Source organism: Orcinus orca, chromosome 1, assembly GCF_937001465.1.
Source record: "Orcinus orca chromosome 1, mOrcOrc1.1, whole genome shotgun sequence".
NCBI classification, from domain to species: Eukaryota; Metazoa; Chordata; class Mammalia; order Artiodactyla; family Delphinidae; genus Orcinus; species Orcinus orca.
In genome coordinates this window covers 80,937,162-80,958,822 of record NC_064559.1, presented here as the reverse complement: position 1 = coordinate 80,958,822, position 21,661 = coordinate 80,937,162, and positions in this window count along the sequence as shown.

Genomic DNA, 21,661 nt, shown 5'->3' with positions numbered 1-21,661 from the left:
TCCTATCAGCCCCAAGTGTCCAGACTTCTGTGTCACCCCGCTCCGGGTGTAGAAGTTGAAAATCCAGCTTGCATCACAAGCCCTGAATGAATTATCTAAGAATTGCTCTCTATTTCACTGTCATTGTGTTTTGTTTAAGAAATGTATTTTTATAATAGGATTTAGTGGATTTTCACTGCTGCGTTTATGCCAGTTTACACATGCTTGATTCTCTTATGGAGACATATAAATTCATAGGTTTTAAGATTCTTACTAGTCAGGTATATTCCTAGGCATTGAATATGGGGTTTTGAGTCCATTTCGCTGAGCAAGGAGTAGGTCTTGCCTATTACGTATTTGGCTTATGGAACGGTATTTGTGCTAATTTCAATTTCTGGTTTATGCAGCACCCCAACTCACCTTTCCACTTAAGCAAGCATAACGTGGTTTTCTACATTTGAGACCCTGTTCTGTTTTGTAATTCAGTTCCTGTGTAGCCAAGTTTACATTCCGTGTATTAGTGATATCTTATGATGTTTCTTTTTCTGTGTGACTTATTTCACTTAGAATCATCGTACCTGAATCCACTCATTATACTGCTATGGGCCTGATGACATAGATTTCATTGCTGAGTGATATTGCATTGTACGTAAGTACCACAACTTCTTTATCGATTTTTTGCTTTCTGGGATATTGAACTTCTACCGTAAACGAGGTCCTTGTAAACAGAGCCATGCCAAACTCTGGGGTGGCTGTGTCTTTTTGATTTTAATTTCCCTAAGCTATAGGACCATAAGTGGAAGTCCCTAGGCTCTGTTGCTTTGTTTTTTAGATGTTTCAGGAAACACCATACACTTCTCCAGAGTGGCTGTTGGCAATTTACATCATGCCCATCAGCATAACAAGGCTCCCTGTTCTCCATGGCCTGTCCTGCCTTTCTGGATTTTACTCTTTTTTCAGATGGCCTTTTTAACCGGGGGCAGTGAGACATCATTGTAGTGCCGATTTCTTTGCAAGCTTGCTTGGTTGGCCAAAAAGTGCGTATGCGTTTTTTCCTGAATATATTCAGGAAAAAACGCATACGCCCTTTTTGGCCAAGTGCATCACTGTCGACGTTCTGCCTCTTTTCCTATGCTTTAAATGCAATTCCAGTCTACCTCCTAAAATCGGTTTCCTGCAATTCTGCCCCGCTTTCAAGTCCTCTTGGTAGCCTTACTTCAATATATTTTTGACGATAGCTGTCATTTATAACTCTGCAGGTTTGCGAATTACAGTGGCCCTGAGCTCCTTTCTTCAACTCGCTTTCTTTTGAGCTGGCCACGAACCCGCAGGATTGCTTCAGGCCCTAATCTGTTTCCAGCCTGGCACGCTGAGCCTTTGGTTAATTCCTCTTCCTGGTGGGAAATGAGAGTTCAATTTGCCCGTCAGGACACCTCCAGCTAGTTTCTCATTGGTTCTCCCTATTCCAGTTCATCTTCCACAGGAATTGCAAACTGGGCCAAACAGGAGGTTAAAGACACTGACTCTCCAAGTGGGGAGAATGTTAGTAAAGGGTCTGCAATGTTGAACCCGAGTAGCAGGGGAAGAAATCTGAGATGCATTTAAAAACGTTTCCTGATCACACTGCAGACCATACTCTGGGTTCCCCATGCATGTTTTAGCTGAAGGAAGAATCCCTTAAACCAGGAGAGTTGGGACCCATGGAATGGGTACCATGCAATATGACTTCAAAGGGTCTGCATTTGCTCACCGAATCTCACCAATCCTATCAGCCCCAAGTGTCCAGCCTTATGTGTCACCAAGCTCTGGGTGTAGATGTGGTAAATCCAGGTTGCATCACAAGCCCTGAATGAATTATTTAAGAATTGCTCTCTATTTCACTGTCATTGTGTTTTCTTTAAGGAATTTATTTTTATAATGGGATTTATCTGATTTTCACTACTGCTTTTATGCCTCTGTACACATGCATGATTCTCTTACAGAGACATATAAATCCATAGGTTTTAAGATTCTTACTAGTCAGGTATATTCCTAGGCGTTGAATATGGGGTGTTGAGTCCTTTTCCTTGAGCCAGGAGTAGGTCTGGTCTATTACATAATTGGCTTATGGAACGGTATCTGTGCTAATTTCAATCTCTGGTTTTATGAAGCTCCCCAGCTCACCTTTCCCCTTAAGCAAGCATAAGGTGGTATTCTAAGTTTGAGACACTGTTCTGTTTTGTAATTCAGTTCCTGTGTAGCCAAGTTTACATTTCGTGTATTAGAGATATCTTATGATGTTTCTTTTTCTGTGTGACTTATTTCACTTAGAATCATCGTACCTGGATCCACTCATTATGCTGCTACGGGCCTCATAACATAGATTTCATTGCTGAGTGATATTGCATTTTACGTAAGTACCACAACTTCTTTATCCATTTTTCGCTTTCTGGGATATTGAAATGGTACCGTAAACGAGGTTCTTGTAAACACAGCTGTCCCACAATTGGGGTGGATGTGTCTTTTTGATTTTAATTTCCCTAAGCCATAGAACCATAAGTGGAAGTCCCTAGGCTCTGTTACTTTGTTTTCTCGATGTTTCAGGAAACACCATACACTTCTCCAGAGTGGCTGTTGGCAATTTACATCTCGCCCATCAGCATATAAGGCTCCCTGTTCTCCATGGCCTGTCCTGCCTTTCTGGGTTTTACACTTTTTACAGATGGCCCTTTTGACCGGGGGGAAGTGAGACTTCATTGTAGTGCAGATTTCCTTTGCAAGCTTGCTTGGTTGGCCAAAAAGGGCATATGCGTTCTTTCCTGAATATATTCAGGAAAAAACACATACGCCCTTTTTGGTCAAGTGCATCATTGTCGACGTTCTGCCTCTTTTCTTATGCTTTAAATGCAATTCCAGTCTACCTCCTGAAATCGGTTAACTGCAATTGTGCCTCGTTTTCAAGTCCTCTTGGTAGCCTTACTTCAATATAATTTTGGACGATAGCTGTCATTTATATGTTGGCAGGTTTGTGAATTACAGTATCCCTGAGCTCCTTTCTTCAACTCGCTTTCATGTGAGCTGGCTGCAAAACCACTAGATCACTTCAGGCTGTAATCTTGTTCCCACACTGCACACTGAGACTTTGGTTAATTCCTCTTCCTGGTGGGACATGAGAGTTAAATTTGCCGGGCCAGACAGCTACAGCTAGTCTCTCATTGGTTCTCCCTATTACACGTCATCTTCCACAGAAATTGCAAACTGGGTCAAACAGGAGGTTAAAGGCACTGACTCTCCAAGTGGGGAGAGTGTTAGTAAACAAACTGGAATGTTGAACCCGAGTACCAGTACCGGAGATACATTTAGAAACTTTTCCCGATCATACGGTGGACCATACACTGGGTTCCCCATGCATGTTTTAGCGGAAGAAATAGTCCCTTATACCTGGAGAGTTGGCACCCATGGAATGGGTACCATGCAATATGACTTCACAGGGTCTGCATTTGCTCACCGAACCTCACCAATCCTATCAGCCCCAAGTGTCCAGACTTATGTGTCACCCCGCTCCAGGTGTAGAAGTTGAAAATCCAGCTTGCATCACAAGCCCTGAATGAATTATCTAAGAATTGCTCTCTATTTCACTGTCATTGTGTTTTGTTTAAGAAATGTATTTTTATAATGGGATTTAGTGGATTTTCACTGCTGCATTTATGCCAGTTTACACATGCTTGATTCTCTTATGGAGACATATAAATCCATAGGTTTTAAGATTCTTACTAGTCAGGTATATTCCTAGGCATTGAATATGGGGTTTTGAGTCCATTTCGCTGAGCAAGGAGTAGGTCTTGCCTATTACGTATTTGGCTTATGGAACGGTATTTGTGCTAATTTCAATTTCTGGTTTATGCGGCACCCCAACTCACCTTTCCACTTAAGCAAGCATAAGGTGGTTTTCTACATTTGAGACCCTGTTCTGTTTTGTAAATCAGTTCCTGTGTAGCCAAGTTTACATTCCGTGTATTAGTGATATCTTATGATGTTTCTTTTTCTGTGTGACTTATTTCACTTAGAATCATCATACCTGAATCCACTCATTATACTGCTATGGGCCTGATAACATAGATTTCATTGCTGAGTGATATTGCATTGTACGTAAGTACCACAAATTCTTTATCGATTTTTTGCTTTCTGGGATATTGAACTTCTACCGTAAACGAGGTCCTTGTAAACAGAGCCATGCCAAACTCTGGGGTGGCTGTGTCTTTTTGATTTTAATTTCCCTAAGCTATAGGACCATAAGTGGAAGTGCCCTAGGATCTGTTGCTTTGTTTTTTAGATGTTTCAGGAAACATCATACACTTCTCCAGAGTGGCTGTTGGCAATTTACATCATGCCCATCAGCATAACAAGGCTCCCTGTTCTCCATGGCCTGTCCTGCCTTTCTGGAATTTACTCTTTTTTCAGATGGCCCTTTTAAACGGGGGCAGTGTGACATCATTGTAGTGCCGATTTCCTTTGCAAGCTTGCTTGGTTGGCCAAAAAGTGTGTATGCGTTTTTTCCTGAATATATTCAGGAAAAAACGCATACGCCCTTTTTGGCCAAGTGCATCACTGTCGACGTTCTGCCTCTTTTCCTATGCTTTAAATGCAATTCCAGTCTACCTCCTAAAATCGGTTTCCTGCAATTCTGCCCCGCTTTCAAGTCCTCTTGGCAGCCTTACTTCAATATATTTTTGGACGATAGCTGTCATTTATAACTCTGCAGGTTTGCGAATTACAGTGCCCCTGAGCTCTTTTCTTCAACTCGCTTTCTTTTGAGCTGGCCACGAACCCACAGGATTGCTTCAGGCCCTAATCTGTTTCCAGCCTGGCACGCTGAGCCTTTGGTTAATTCCTCTTCCTGGTGGGAAATGAGAGTTCAATTTGCCCGTCAGGACACCTCCAGCTAGTCTCTCATTGGTTCTCCCTATTCCAGTTCATCTTCCACAGGAATTGCAAACTGGGCCAAACAGGAGGTTAAAGACACTGACTCTCCAAGTGGGGAGAATGTTAGTAAAGGGTCTGCAATGTTGAACCCGAGTAGCAGGGGAAGAAATCTGAGATGCATTTAAAAACGTTTCCCGATCACACTGCAGACCATACTCTGGGTTCCCCATGCATGTTTTAGCTGAAGGAAGAATCCCTTAAACCAGGAGAGTTGGGACCCATGGAATGGGTACCATGCAATATGACTTCAAAGGGTCTGCATTTGCTCACCGAATCTCACCAATCCTATCAGCCCCAAGTGTCCAGCCTTATGTGTCACCAAGCTCTGGGTGTAGATGTGGTAAATCCAGGTTGCATCACAAGCCCTGAATGAATTATTTAAGAATTGCTCTCTATTTCACTGTCATTGTGTTTTCTTTAAGGAATTTATTTTTATAATGGGATTTATCTGATTTTCACTACTGCTTTTATTCCGCTGTACACATGCATGATTCTCTTACAGAGACATATAAATCCATAGGTTTTAAGATTCTTACTAGTCAGGTATATTCCTAGGCGTTGAATATGGGGTGTTGAGTCCTTTTCCTTGAGCCAGGAGTAGGTCTGGTCTATTACATAATTGGCTTATGGAACGGTATCTGTGCTAATTTCAATCTCTGGTTTTATGAAGCTCCCCAACTCACCTTTACCCTTAAGCAAGCATAAGGTGGTGTTCTAAGTTTGAGACACTGTTCTGTTTTGTAATTCAGTTCCTGTGTAGCCAAGTTTACATTTCGTGTATTAGAGATATCTTATGATGTTTCTTTTTCTGTGTGACTTATTTCACTTAGAATCATCGTACCTGGATCCACTCATTATGCTGCTACGGGCCTCATAACATAGATTTCATTGCTGAGTGATATTGCATTTTACGTAAGTACCACAACTTCTTTATCCATTTTTCGCTTTCTGGGATATTGAAATGGTACCGTAAACGAGGTTCTTGTAAACACAGCTGTCCCACAATTGGGGTGGATGTGTCGTTTTGATTTTAATTTCCCTAAGCCATAGAACCATAAGTGGAAGTGCCCTAGGCTCTGTTACTTTGTTTTTTCGATGTTTCAGGAAACACCATACACTTCTCCAGAGTGGCTGTTGGCAATTTACATCTCGCCCATCAGCATATTAGGCTCCCTGTTCGCCATGGCCTGTCCTGCCTTTCTGGGTTTTACACTTTTTTCAGATGGCCCTTTTGACCGGGGGGAAGTGAGACTTCATTGTAGTGCAGATTTCCTTTGCAAGCTTGCTTGGTTGGCCAAAAAGGGCATATGCGTTCTTTCCTGAATATATTCAGGAAAAAACACATACGTCCTTTTTGGCCAAGTGCATCATTGTCGACGTTCTGCTTCTTTTCTTATGCTTTAAATGCAATTCCAGTCTACCTCCTGAAATCGGTTAACTGCAATTGTGCCCCGCTTTCAAGTCCTCTTGGTAGGCTTACTTCAATATAATTTTGGACGATAGCTGTCATTTATATGTCGGCAGGTTTGTGAATTACAGTGTCCCTGAGCTCCTTTCTTCAACTCGCTTTCATGTGAGCTGGCCGCAAAACCACTAGATCACTTCAGGCCGTAATCTTGTTCCCACACTGCACACTGAGCCTTTGGTTATTTCCTCTTCCTGGTGGGACATGAGAGTTAAATTTGCCGGGCCAGACAGCTACAGCTAGTCTCTCATTGGTTCTCCCTATTACACGTCATCTTCCACAGAAATTGCAAACTGGGTCAAACAGGAGGTTAAAGGCACTGACTCTCCAAGTGGGGAGAGTGTTAGTAAACAAACTGGAATGTTGAACCCGAGTACCAGTACCGGAGATACATTTGAAAACTTTTCCCGATCATACGGTGGACCATACTCTGGGTTCCCCATGCATGTTTTAGCGGAAGAAATAGTCCCTTATACCTGGAGAGTTGGCACCCATGGAATGGGTACCATGCAATATGACTTCACAGGGTCTGCATTTGCTCACCGAACCTCACCAATCCTATCAGCCCCAAGTGTCCAGACTTATGTGTCACCCCGCTCCAGGTGTAGAAGTTGAAAATCCAGCTTGCATCACAAGCCCTGAATGAATTATCTAAGAATTGCTCTCTATTTCACTGTCATTGTGTTTTGTTTAAGAAATGTATTTTTATAATGGGATTTAGTGGATTTTCACTGCTGCGTTTATGCCAGTTTACACATGCTTGATTCTCTTATGGAGACATATAAATCCATAGGTTTTAAGATTCTTACTAGTCAGGTATATTCCTAGGCATTGAATATGGGGTTTTGAGTCCATTTCGCTGAGCAAGGAGTAGGTCTTGCCTATTACGTATTTGGCTTATGGAACGGTATTTGTGCTAATTTCAATTTCTGGTTTATGCAGCACCCCAACTCACCTTTCCACTTAAGCAAGCATAAGGTGGTTTTCTACATTTGAGACCCTGTTCTGTTTTGTAATTCAGTTCCTGTGTAGCCAAGTTTACATTCCGTGTAGTAGTGATATCTTATGATGTTTCTTTTTCTGTGTGACTTATTTCACTTAGAATCATCGTACCTGAATCCACTCATTATACTGCTATGGGCCTGATGACATAGATTTCATTGCTGAGTGATATTGCATTGTATGTAAGTACCACAACTTCTTTATCGATTTTTTGCTTTCTGGGATATTGAACTTCTACCGTAAACGTGGTCCTTGTAAACAGAGCCATGCCAAACTCTGGGGTGGCTGTGTCTTTTTGATTTTAATTTCCCTAAGCTATAGGACCATAAGTGGAAGTGCCCTAGGATCTGTTGCTTTGTTTTTTAGATGTTTCAGGAAACATCATACACTTCTCCAGAGTGGCTGTTGGCAATTTACATCATGCCCATCAGCATAACAAGGCTCCCTGTTCTCCATGGCCTGTCCTGCCTTTCTGGAATTTACTCTTTTTTCAGATGGCCCTTTTAAACGGGGGCAGTGTGGCATCATTGTAGTGCCGATTTCCTTTGCAAGCTTGCTTGGTTGGCCAAAAAGTGTGTATGCGTTTTTTCCTGAATATATTCAGGAAAAAACGCATACGCCCTTTTTGGCCAAGTGCATCACTGTCGACGTTCTGCCTCTTTTCCTATGCTTTAAATGCAATTCCAGTCTACCTCCTAAAATCGGTTTCCTGCAATTCTGCCCCGCTTTCAAGTCCTCTTGGCAGCCTTACTTCAATATATTTTTGGACGATAGCTGTCATTTATAACTCTGCAGGTTTGCGAATTACAGTGCCCCTGAGCTCCTTTCTTCAACTCGCTTTCTTTTGAGCTGGCCACGAACCCACAGGATTGCTTCAGGCCCTAATCTGTTTCCAGCCTGGCACGCTGAGCCTTTGGTTAATTCCTCTTCCTGGTGGGAAATGAGAGTTCAATTTGCCCGTCAGGACACCTCCAGCTAGTCTCTCATTGGTTCTCCCTATTCCAGTTCATCTTCCACAGGAATTACAAACTGGGCCAAACAGGAGGTTAAAGACACTGACTCTCCAAGTGGGGAGAATGTTAGTAAAGGGTCTGCAATGTTGAACCCGAGTAGCAGGGGAAGAAATCTGAGATGCATTTAAAAACGTTTCCCGATCACACTGCAGACCATACTCTGGGTTCCCCATGCATGTTTTAGCTGAAGGAAGAATCCCTTAAACCAGGAGAGTTGGGACCCATGGAATGGGTACCATGCAATATGACTTCAAAGGGTCTGCATTTGCTCACCGAATCTCACCAATCCTATCAGCCCCAAGTGTCCAGCCTTATGTGTCACCAAGCTCTGGGTGTAGATGTGGTAAATCCAGGTTGCATCACAAGCCCTGAATGAATTATTTAAGAATTGCTCTCTATTTCACTGTCATTGTGTTTTCTTTAAGGAATTTATTTTTATAATGGGATTTATCTGATTTTCACTACTGCTTTTATTCCGCTGTACACATGCATGATTCTCTTACAGAGACATATAAATCCATAGGTTTTAAGATTCTTACTAGTCAGGTATATTCCTAGGCGTTGAATATGGGGTGTTGAGTCCTTTTCCTTGAGCCAGGAGTAGGTCTGGTCTATTACATAATTGGCTTATGGAACGGTATCTGTGCTAATTTCAATCTCTGGTTTTATGAAGCTCCCCAACTCACCTTTACCCTTAAGCAAGCATAAGGTGGTGTTCTAAGTTTGAGACACTGTTCTGTTTTGTAATTCAGTTCCTGTGTAGCCAAGTTTACATTTCGTGTATTAGAGATATCTTATGATGTTTCTTTTTCTGTGTGACTTATTTCACTTAGAATCATCGTACCTGGATCCACTCATTATGCTGCTACGGGCCTCATAACATAGATTTCATTGCTGAGTGATATTGCATTTTACGTAAGTACCACAACTTCTTTATCCATTTTTCGCTTTCTGGGATATTGAAATGGTACCGTAAACGAGGTTCTTGTAAACACAGCTGTCCCACAATTGGGGTGGATGTGTCGTTTTGATTTTAATTTCCCTAAGCCATAGAACCATAAGTGGAAGTGCCCTAGGCTCTGTTACTTTGTTTTTTCGATGTTTCAGGAAACACCATACACTTCTCCAGAGTGGCTGTTGGCAATTTACATCTCGCCCATCAGCATATTAGGCTCCCTGTTCTCCATGGCCTGTCCTGCCTTTCTGGGTTTTACACTTTTTTCAGATGGCCCTTTTGACCGGGGGGAAGTGAGACTTCATTGTAGTGCAGATTTCCTTTGCAAGCTTGCTTGGTTGGCCAAAAAGGGCATATGCGTTCTTTCCTGAATATATTCAGGAAAAAACACATACGTCCTTTTTGGCCAAGTGCATCATTGTCGACGTTCTGCTTCTTTTCTTATGCTTTAAATGCAATTCCAGTCTACCTCCTGAAATCGGTTAACTGCAATTGTGCCCCGCTTTCAAGTCCTCTTGGTAGGCTTACTTCAATATAATTTTGGACGATAGCTGTCATTTATATGTCGGCAGGTTTGTGAATTACAGTGTCCCTGAGCTCCTTTCTTCAACTCGCTTTCATGTGAGCTGGCCGCAAAACCACTAGATCACTTCAGGCCGTAATCTTGTTCCCACACTGCACACTGAGCCTTTGGTTATTTCCTCTTCCTGGTGGGACATGAGAGTTAAATTTGCCGGGCCAGACAGCTACAGCTAGTCTCTCATTGGTTCTCCCTATTACACGTCATCTTCCACAGAAATTGCAAACTGGGTCAAACAGGAGGTTAAAGGCACTGACTCTCCAAGTGGGGAGAGTGTTAGTAAACAAACTGGAATGTTGAACCCGAGTACCAGTACCGGAGATACATTTAAAAACTTTTCCCGATCATACGGTGGACCATACTCTGGGTTCCCCATGCATGTTTTAGCGGAAGAAATAGTCCCTTATACCTGGAGAGTTGGCACCCATGGAATGGGTACCATGCAATATGACTTCACAGGGTCTGCATTTGCTCACCGAACCTCACCAATCCTATCAGCCCCAAGTGTCCAGACTTATGTGTCACCCCGCTCCAGGTGTAGAAGTTGAAAATCCAGCTTGCATCACAAGCCCTGAATGAATTATCTAAGAATTGCTCTCTATTTCACTGTCATTGTGTTTTGTTTAAGAAATGTATTTTTATAATGGGATTTAGTGGATTTTCACTGCTGCGTTTATGCCAGTTTACACATGCTTGATTCTCTTATGGAGACATATAAATCCATAGGTTTTAAGATTCTTACTAGTCAGGTATATTCCTAGGCATTGAATATGGGGTTTTGAGTCCATTTCGCTGAGCAAGGAGTAGGTCTTGCCTATTACGTATTTGGCTTATGGAACGGTATTTGTGCTAATTTCAATTTCTGGTTTATGCAGCACCCCAACTCACCTTTCCACTTAAGCAAGCATAAGGTGGTTTTCTACATTTGAGACCCTGTTCTGTTTTGTAATTCAGTTCCTGTGTAGCCAAGTTTACATTCCGTGTAGTAGTGATATCTTATGATGTTTCTTTTTCTGTGTGACTTATTTCACTTAGAATCATCGTACCTGAATCCACTCATTATACTGCTATGGGCCTGATGACATAGATTTCATTGCTGAGTGATATTGCATTGTACGTAAGTACCACAACTTCTTTATCGATTTTTTGCTTTCTGGGATATTGAACTTCTACCGTAAACGAGGTCCTTGTAAACAGAGCCATGCCAAACTCTGGGGTGGCTGTGTCTTTTTGATTTTAATTTCCCTAAGCTATAGGACCATAAGTGGAAGTGCCCTAGGCTCTGTTGCTTTGTTTTTTAGATGTTTCAGGAAACACCATACACTTCTCCAGAGTGGCTGTTGGCAATTTACATCATGCCCATCAGCATAACAAGGCTCCCTGTTCTCCATGGCCTGTCCTGCCTTTCTGGATTTTACTCTTTTTTCAGATGGCCCTCTTAACCGGGGGCAGTGAGACATCATTGTAGTGCCGATTTCCTTCGCAAGCTTGCTTGGTTGGCCAAAAAGGGCGTATGTGTTTTTTCCTGAATATATTCAGGAAAAAACGCATACGCCCTTTTTGGCCAAGTGCATCACTGTCGACGTTCTGCCTCTTTTCCTATGCTTTAAATGCAATTCCAGTCTACCTCCTAAAATCGGTTTCCTGCAATTCTGCCCCACTTTCAAGTCCTCTTGGCAGCCTTACTTCAATATATTTTTGGACGATAGCTGTCATTTATAACTCTGCAGGTTTGCGAATTACAGTGCCCCTGAGCTCCTTTCTTCAACTCGCTTTCTTTTGAGCTGGCCACGAACCCACAGGATTGCTTCAGGCCCTAATCTGTTTCCAGCCTGGCACGCTGAGCCTTTGGTTAATTCCTCTTCCTGGTGGGAAATGAGAGTTCAATTTGCCCGTCAGGACACCTCCAGCTAGTTTCTCATTGGTTCTCCCTATTCCAGTTCATCTTCCACAGGAATTGCAAACTGGGCCAAACAGGAGGTTAAAGACACTGACTCTCCAAGTGGGGAGAATGTTAGTAAAGAGTCTGCAATGTTGAACCCGATTAGCAGGGGAAGAAATCTGAGATGCATTTAAAAACGTTTCCCGATCACACTGCAGACCATACTCTGGGTTCCTCATGCATGTTTTAGCTAAAGGAAGAATCCCTTAAACCAGGAGAGTTGGGACCCATGGAATGGGTACCATGCAATATGACTTCAAAGGGTCTGCATTTGCTCACCGAATCTCACCAATCCTATCAGCCCCAAGTGTCCAGCCTTATGTGTCACCAAGCTCTGGGTGTAGATGTGGTAAATCCAGGTTGCATCACAAGCCCTGAATGAATTATTTAAGAATTGCTCTCTATTTCACTGTCATTGTGTTTTCTTTAAGGAATTTATTTTTATAATGGGATTTATCTGATTTTCACTACTGCTTTTATGCCTCTGTACACATGCATGATTCTCTTACAGAGACATATAAATCCATAGGTTTTAAGATTCTTACTAGTCAGGTATATTCCTAGGTGTTGAATATGGGGTGTTGAGTCCTTTTCCTTGAGCCAGGAGTAGGTCTGGTCTATTACATAATTGGCTTATGGAACGGTATCTGTGCTAATTTCAATCTCTGGTTTTATGAAGCTCCCCAACTCACCTTTCCCCTTAAGCAAGCATAAGGTGGTATTCAAAGTTTGAGACACTGTTCTGTTTTGTAATTCAGTTCCTGTGTAGCCAACTTTACATTCCGTGTATTAGAGATATCTTATGATGTTCCTTTTTCTGTGTGATTTATTTCACTTAGAATCATCGTACCTGGATCCACTCATTATGCTGTTACGGGCCTCATAACATAGATTTCATTGCTGAGTGATATTGCATTTTACGTAAGTCCCACAACTTCTTTATCCATTTTTTGCTTTCTGGGATATTGAAATGGTACCGTAAACGAGGTTCTTGTAAACACAGCTGTCCCACAATTGGGGTGGATGTGTCTTTTTGATTTTAATATCCCTAAGCCATAGAACCATAAGTGGAAGTGCCCTAGGCTCTGTTACTTTGTTTTTTCGATGTCTCAGGAAACACCATATACTTCTCCAGAGTGGCTGTTGGCAATTTACATCCCGCCCATCAGCATATAAGGCTCCCTGTTCTCCATGGCCTGTCCTGCCTTTCTGGGTTTTACACTTTTTTCAGATGGCCCCTTTGACCGGGGGGAAGTGAGACTTCATTGTAGTGCAGATTTCCTTTGCAAGCTTGCTTGGTTGGCCAAAAAGGGCATATACGTTCTTTCCTGAATATATTCAGGAAACAACGCATACGCCCTTTTTGGCCAAGTGCATCATTGTCGACGTTCTGCCTCTTTTCTTATGCTTTAAATGCAATTCCAGTCTACCTCCTGAAATCGGTTAACTGCAATTGTGCCCCGCTTTCAAGTCCTCTTGGTAGGCTTACTTCAATATAATTTTGGATGATAGCTGTCATTTATATGTTGGCAGGTTTGTGAATTACAGTGTCCCTGAGCTCCTTTCTTCAACTCGCTTTCATGTGAGCTGGCCGCAAAACCACTAGATCGCTTCAGGCCGTAATCTTGTTCCCACACTGCACACTGAGCCCTTGGTTAAATCCTCTTCCTGGTGGGACATGAGAGTTAAATTTGCCGGGCCAGACAGCTACAGCTAGTCTCTCATTGGTTCTCCCTATTACACGTCATCTTCCACAGAAATTGCAAACTGGGTCAAACAGGAGGTTAAAGGCACTGACTCTCCAAGTGGGGAGAGTGTTAGTAAACAAACTGGAATGTTGAACCCGAGTAACAGTACCGGAGATACATTTAAAAACTTTTCCCGATCATACGGTGGACCATACTCTGGGTTCCCCATGCATGTTTTAGTGGAAGAAATAGTCCCTTATACCTGGAGAGTTGGCACCCATGGAATGGGTACCATGCAATATGACTTCACAGGGTCTGCATTTGCTCACCGAACCTCACCAATCCTATCAGCCCCAAGTGTCCAGACTTCTGTGTCACCCCGCTCCGGGTGTAGAAGTTGAAAATCCAGCTTGCATCACAAGCCCTGAATGAATTATCTAAGAATTGCTCTCTATTTCACTGTCATTGTGTTTTTTTAAGAAATGTATTTTTATAATGGGATTTAGTGGATTTTCACTGCTGCGTTTATGCCAGTTTACACATGCTTGATTCTCTTATGGAGACATATAAATCCATAGGTTTTAAGATTCTTACTAGTCAGGTATATTCCTAGGCATTGAATATAGGGTTTTGAGTCCATTTCGCTGAACAAGGAGTAGGTCTTGCCTATTACGTATTTGGCTTATGGAACGGTATTTGTGCTAATTTCAATTTCTGGTTTATGCGGCACCCCAACTCACCTTTCCACTTAAGCAAGCATAAGGTGGTTTTCTACATTTGAGACCCTGTTCTGTTTTGTAATTCAGTTCCTGTGTAGCCAAGTTTACATTCCGTGTATTAGTGATATCTTATGATGTTTCTTTTTCTGTGTGACTTATTTCACTTAGAATCATCGTACCTGAATCCACTCATTATACTGCTATGGGCCTGATGACATAGATTTCATTGCTGAGTGATATTGCATTGTACGTAAGTACCACAACTTCTTTATCGATTTTTTGCTTTCTGGGATATTGAACTTCTACCGTAAACGAGGTCCTTGTAAACAGAGCCATGCCAAACTCTGGGGTGGCTGTGTCTTTTTGATTTTAATTTCCCTAAGCTATAGGACCATAAGTGGAAGTGCCCTAGGCTCTGTTGCTTTGTTTTTTAGATGTTTCAGGAAACACCATACACTTCTCCAGAGTGGCTGTTGGCAATTTACATCATGCCCATCAGCATAACAAGGCTCCCTGTTCTCCATGGCCTGTCCTGCCTTTCTGGATTTTACTCTTTTTTCAGATGGCCCTTTTAACCGGGGGCAGTGAGACATCATTGTAGTGCCGATTTCCTTCGCAAGCTTGCTTGGTTGGCCAAAAAGGGCGTATGCGTTTTTTCCTGAATATATTCAGGAAAAAACGCATACGCCCTTTTTGGCCAAGTGCATCACTGTCGACGTTCTGCCTCTTTTCCTATGCTTTAAATGCAATTCCAGTCTACCTCCTAAAATCGGTTTCCTGCAATTCTGCCCCGCTTTCAAGTCCTCTTGGCAGCCTTACTTCAATATATTTTTGGACGATAGCTGTCATTTATAACTCTGCAGGTTTGCGAATTACAGTGGCCCTGAGCTCCTTTCTTCAACTCGCTTTCTTTTGAGCTGGCCACGAACCCACAGGATTGCTTCAGGCCCTAATCTGTTTCCAGCCTGGCACGCTGAGCCTTTGGTTAATTCCTCTTCCTGGTGGGAAATGAGAGTTCAATTTGCCCGTCAGGACACCTCCAGCTAGTCTCTCATTGGTTCTCCCTATTCCAGTTCATCTTCCACAGGAATTGCAAACTGGGCCAAACAGTAGGTTAAAGACACTGACTCTCCAAGTGGGGAGAATGTTAGTAAAGGGTCTGCAATGTTGAACCCGAGTAGCAGGGGAAGAAATCTGAGATGCATTTAAAAACGTTTCCCGATCACACTGCAGACCATACTCTGGGTTCCCCATGCATGTTTTAGCTGAAGGAAGAATCCCTTAAACCAGGAGAGTTGGGACCCATGGAATGGGTACCATGCAATATGACTTCAAAGGGTCTGCATTTGCTCACCGAATCTCACCAATCCTATCAGCCCCAAGTGTCCAGCCTTATGTGTCACCAAGCTCTGGGTGTAGATGTGGTAAATCCAGGTTGCATCACAAGCCCTGAATGAATTATTTAAGAATTGCTCTCTATTTCACTGTCATTGTGTTTTCTTTAAGGAATTTATTTTTATAATGGGATTTATCTGATTTTCACTACTGCTTTTATTCCGCTGTACACATGCATGATTCTCTTACAGAGACATATAAATCCACAGGTTTTAAGATTCTTACTAGTCAGGTATATTCCTAGGCGTTGAATATGGGGTGTTGAGTCCTTTTCCTTGAGCCAGGAGTAGGTCTGGTCTATTACATAATTGGCTTATGGAACGGTATCTGTGCTAATTTCAATCTCTGGTTTTATGAAGCTCCCCAACTCACCTTTCCCCTTAAGCAAGCATAAGGTGGTATTCTAAGTTTGAGACACTGTTCTGTTTTGTAATTCAGTTCCTGTGTAGCCAAGTTTACATTTCGTGTATTAGAGATATCTTATGATGTTTCTTATTCTGTGTGACTTATTTCACTTAGAATCATCGTACCTGGATCCACTCATTATGCTGCTACGGGCCTCATAACATAGATTTCATTGCTGAGTGATATTGCATTTTACGTAAGTACCACAACTTCTTTATCCATTTTTCGCTTTCTGGGATATTGAAATGGTACCGTAAACGAGGTTCTTGTAAACACAGCTGTCCCACAATTGGGGTGGATGTGTCTTTTAGATTTTAATTTCCCTAAGCCATAGAACCACAAGTAGAAGTCCCTAGGCTCTGTTACTTTGTCTTTTCGATGTTTCAGGAAACACCATACACTTCTCCAGAGTGGCTGTTGGCAATTTACATCTCGCCCATCAGCATATAAGGCTCCTGTTCTCCATGGCCTGTCCTGCCTTTCTGGGTTTTACACTTTTTACAGATGGCCCTTTTGACCGGGGGGAAGTGAGACTTCATTGTAGTGCAGATTTCTTTTGCAAGCTTGCTTGGTTGGCCAAAAAGGGCATATGCGTTCTTTCCTGAATATATTCAGGAAACAACGCATACGCCCTTTTTGGCCAAGTGCATCATTGTCGACGTTCTGCCTCTTTTCTTATGCTTTAAATGCAATTCCAGTCTACCTCCTGAAATCGGTTAACTGCAATTGTGCCCCGCTTTCAAGTCCTCTTGGTAGCCTTACTTCAATATAATTTTGGACGATAGCTGTCATTTATGTCGGCAGGTTTGTGAATTACAGTGTCCCTGAGCTCCTTTCTTCAACTCGCTTTCATGTGAGCTGGCCGCAAAACCACTAGATCACTTCAGGCCGTAATCTTGTTCCCACACTGCACACTGAGCCTTTGGTTATTTCCTCTTCCTGGTGGGACATGAGAGTTAAATTTGCCGGGCCAGACAGCTACAGCTAGTCTCTCATTGGTTCTCCCTATTACACGTCATCTTCCACAGAAATTGCAAACTGGGTCAAACAGGAGGTTAAAGGCACTGACTCTCCAAGTGGGGAGAGTGTTAGTAAACAAACTGGAATGTTGAACCCGAGTACCAGTACCGGAGATACATTTAAAAACTTTTCCCGATCATACGGTGGACCATACTCTGGGTTCCCCATGCATGTTTTAGCGGAAGAAATAGTCCCTTATACCTGGAGAGTTGGCACCCATGGAATGGGTACCATGCAATATGACTTCACAGGGTCTGCATTTGCTCACCGAACCTCACCAATCCTATCAGCCCCAAGTGTCCAGACTTATGTGTCACCCCGCTCCGGGTGTAGAAGTTGAAAATCCAGCTTGCATCACAAGCCCTGAATGAATTATCTAAGAATTGCTCTCTATTTCACTGTCATTATGTTTTGTTTAAGAAATGTATTTTTATAATGGGATTTAGTGGATTTTCACTGCTGCATTTATGCCAGTTTACACATGCTTGATTCTCTTATGGAGACATATAAATCCATAGGTTTTAAGATTCTTACTAGTCAGGTATATTCCTAGGCATTGAATATGGGGTTTTGAGTCCATTTCGCTGAGCAAGGAGTAGGTCTTGCCTATTACGTATTTGGCTTATGGAACGGTATTTGTGCTAATTTCAATTTCTGGTTTATGCAGCACCCCAACTCACCTTTCCACTTAAGCAAGCATAAGGTGGTTTTCTACATTTGAGACCCTGTTCTGTTTTGTAATTCAGTTCCTGTGTAGCCAAGTTTACATTCCGTGTATTAGTGATATCTTATGATGTTTCTTTTTCTGTGTGACTTATTTCACTTAGAATCATCGTACCTGAATCCACTCATTATACTGCTATGGGCCTGATGACATAGATTTCATTGCTGAGTGATATTGCATTGTACGTAAGTACCACAACTTCTTTATCGATTTTTTGCTTTCTGGGATATTGAACTTCTACCGTAAACGAGGTCCTTGTAAACAGAGCCATGCCAAACTCTGGGGTGGCTGTGTCTTTTTGATTTTAATTTCCCTAAGCTATAGGACCATAAGTGGAAGTCCCTAGGCTCTGTTGCTTTGTTTTTTAGATGTTTCAGGAAACACCATACACTTCTCCAGAGTGGCTGTTGGCAATTTACATCATGCCCATCAGCATAACAAGGCTCCCTGTTCTCCATGGCCTGTCCTGCCTTTCTGGATTTTACTCTTTTTTCAGATGGCCCTTTTAACCGGGGGCAGTGAGACATCATTGTAGTGCAGATTTCCTTCGCAAGCTTGCTTGGTTGGTCAAAAAGGGCGTATGCGTTTTTTCCTGAATATATTCAGGAAAAAACGCATACGCCCTTTTTGGCCAAGTGCATCACTGTCGACGTTCTGCCTCTTTTCCTATGCTTTAAATGCAATTCCAGTCTACCTCCTGAAATCGGTTTCCTGCAATTCTGCCCCGCTTGCAAGTCCTCTTGGCAGCCTTACTTCAATATATTTTTGGACGATAGCTGTCATTTATAACTCTGCAGGTTTGTGAATGACAGTGCCCCTGAGCTCCTTTCTTCAACTCGCTTCCTTGTGAGCTGGCTGCAACACCGCAGGATTGCTTCAGGCCCTCGTGTGGTTCCAGCACAGCACACTGAGCCTTTCATTAATTCCACTTCCCGGTGGGAAATGAGAGTTAAATTTGCCCGTCCAGACACCTCCAGCTAGTCTCTCATTCGTTCTCCCTATTTCTGTTTATTTTCTGCAGAAATTGCAAACTGGGCCAAACAGGAGGTTAAAGGCACTGACTCTCCAAGTGGGGAGAGTGTTAGTAAAGCGTCTGGAATGTTGCACCCAAGTACCAGGGGACGAAAACTGAGACACTTTTGAACACGTTTCCCGATCACACGGTAGATCATACTCTGGGTTCCACATGCATGTTTTAGCTGAAGGAAGAATCCCTTAAACCTGGAGAGTTGAGACCCATGGAATGGGTACCATGTAATATGACTTCAAAGGGTCTGCATTTGCTCACCGAACCTCACCAATCCTATCACTGCTGCGTTTATGCCGCTGTACACACGCTTGATTCTCTTTCGGAGACATATAAATCCATAGGTTTTCAGATTCTTACTAGTCAGATATATTCTTAGGCGTTTAATATGGGGTGTTGAGTCCACTTCGTTGAGCAAAGAGTAGCTCTTGTCTAGTATATATTTGGCTTATGGAACGGTATCTGTGCAAATTTCAATCTCTGGTTTTATGCCGCACCCCAACTCACCTTTCCCCTTAAGCAAGCATAAGTTGGTTTTCTACATTTGAGACCCTATTCTGTTTTGTAATTCAGTTCCTTTGTAGCCACGTTTACATTCCGTGTATTAGTGATATCTTATGATATTTCTTTTTCTCTGTGACTTATTTCACTTAGAATCATCGTACCTGAATCCACTCATTATGCTGCTACGGGCCTGATGACATAGATTTCATTGCTGAGTGATATTGCATTGTACGTAAGTACCACAACGTCTTTATCCATTTTTCGCTTTCTGCGATATTGAACTTGTACGGTAAACGAGGTTCTTGTAAACAGAGCCGTCGCAAACTTTGGGGTGGCTGTGTATTTTTGATTTTAATTTCCCTAAGCTATAGGACCATAAGTGCAAGTGCCCTAGGCTCTGTTGCTTTGTTTTTTGGATGTTTCAGGAAACACCATACACTTCTCCAGAGTGGCTGTTGGCAATTTACATCCCGCCCATCAGCGTAACAAGGCTCCCAGTTCTCCATGGCCTGTCTTACCTTTCTGGATTTTACACTTTTTTCAGATGGCCCTTTTGACTGTGAGGCAGTGAGACTTCATTGTAGTGCAGATTTCCTTTGCAAGCTTGCTTCGTTGTCATAAAAGTGCATATGCGTTTTTACATGAATATATTCAGGTAAAACCGCATACGCCCTTTTAGGCCAAGTGCATCATTGTGGACGTTCTGCCACTTTTCCTATGCTTTACATGCAGTTCCAGTCTATCTCCTGAAATCCGTATCCTGCAATTCTGCCCACTTTCAAGTCCTCTTGGCAGCCATACTTCAATATATTTTTGGACGATAGCTGTCATTTATAACTCTGCAGTTTTGTGAATGACGGTGCCCCTGAGCTCCTTTCTTCAACTCGCTTTCTTGTGAGCTGGCCGCAACACCGCAGGATTGCTTCAGGCCCTCGTGTGGTTCCGGCACGGCACACTGAGCCTTTCATTAATTCCACTTCCCGGTGGGAAATGAGAGTTAAATTTGCCCGTCCAGACACCTCCAGCTAGTCTCTCATTCGTTCTCCCTATTTCTGTTTATTTTCTGCAGAAATTGCAAACTGGGCCAAACAGGAGGTTAAAGGCACTGACTCTCCAAGTGGGGAGAGTGTTAGTAAAGCGTCTGGAATGTTGCACCCAAGTACCAGGGGACGAAAACTGAGACACTTTTGAACACGTTTCCCGATCACACGGTAGATCATACTCTGGGTTCCACATGCATGTTTTAGCTGAAGGAAGAATCCCTTAAACCTGGAGAGTTGAGACCCATGGAATGGGTACCATGTAATATGACTTCAAAGGGTCTGCATTTGCTCACGGAACCTCACCAATCCTATCACTGTTGCATTTATGCCGCTGTACACACGCTTGATTCTCTTTCGGAGACATATAAATCCATAGGTTTTCAGATTCTTACTAGTCAGATATATTCTTAGGCGTTTAATATGGGGTGTTGAGTCCACTTCGTTGAGCAAAGAGTAGCTCTTGTCTAGTACATATTTGGCTTATGGAACGGTATCTGTGCAAATTTCAATCTCTGGTTTTATGCCGCACCCCAACTCACCTTTCCCCTTAAGCAAGCATAAGTTGGTTTTCTACATTTGAGACCCTGTTCTGTTTTGTAATTCAGTTCCTGTGTAGCCACGTTTACATTCCGTGTATTAGTGATATCTTATGATATTTCTTTTTCTCTGTGACTTATTTCACTTAGAATCATCGTACCTGAATCCACTGATTATGCTGCTATGGGCCTGATGACATAGATTTCATTGCTGAGTGATATTGCATTGTACGTAAGTACCACAACGTCTTTATCCATTTTTCGCTTTCTGCGATATTGAACTTGTACGGTAAACGAGGTTCTTGTAAACAGAGCCGTCGCAAACTTTGGGGTGGCTGTGTATTTTTGATTTTAATTTCCCTAAGCTATAGGACCATAAGTGCAAGTGCCCTAGGCTCTGTTGCTTTGTTTTTTGGATGTTTCAGGAAACACCATACACTTCTCCAGAGTGGCTGTTGGCAATTTACATCCCGCCCATCAGCGTAACAAGGCTCCCAGTTCTCCATGGCCTGTCTTACCTTTCTGGATTTTACACTTTTTTCAGATGGCCCTTTTGACTGTGAGGCAGTGAGACTTCATTGTAGTGTAGATTTCCTTTGCAAGCTTGCTTCATTGGCATAAAAGTGCATATGCGTTTTTATATGAATATATTCAGGTAAAACTGCATACGCCCTTTTAGGCCAAGTGCATCATTGTAGACGT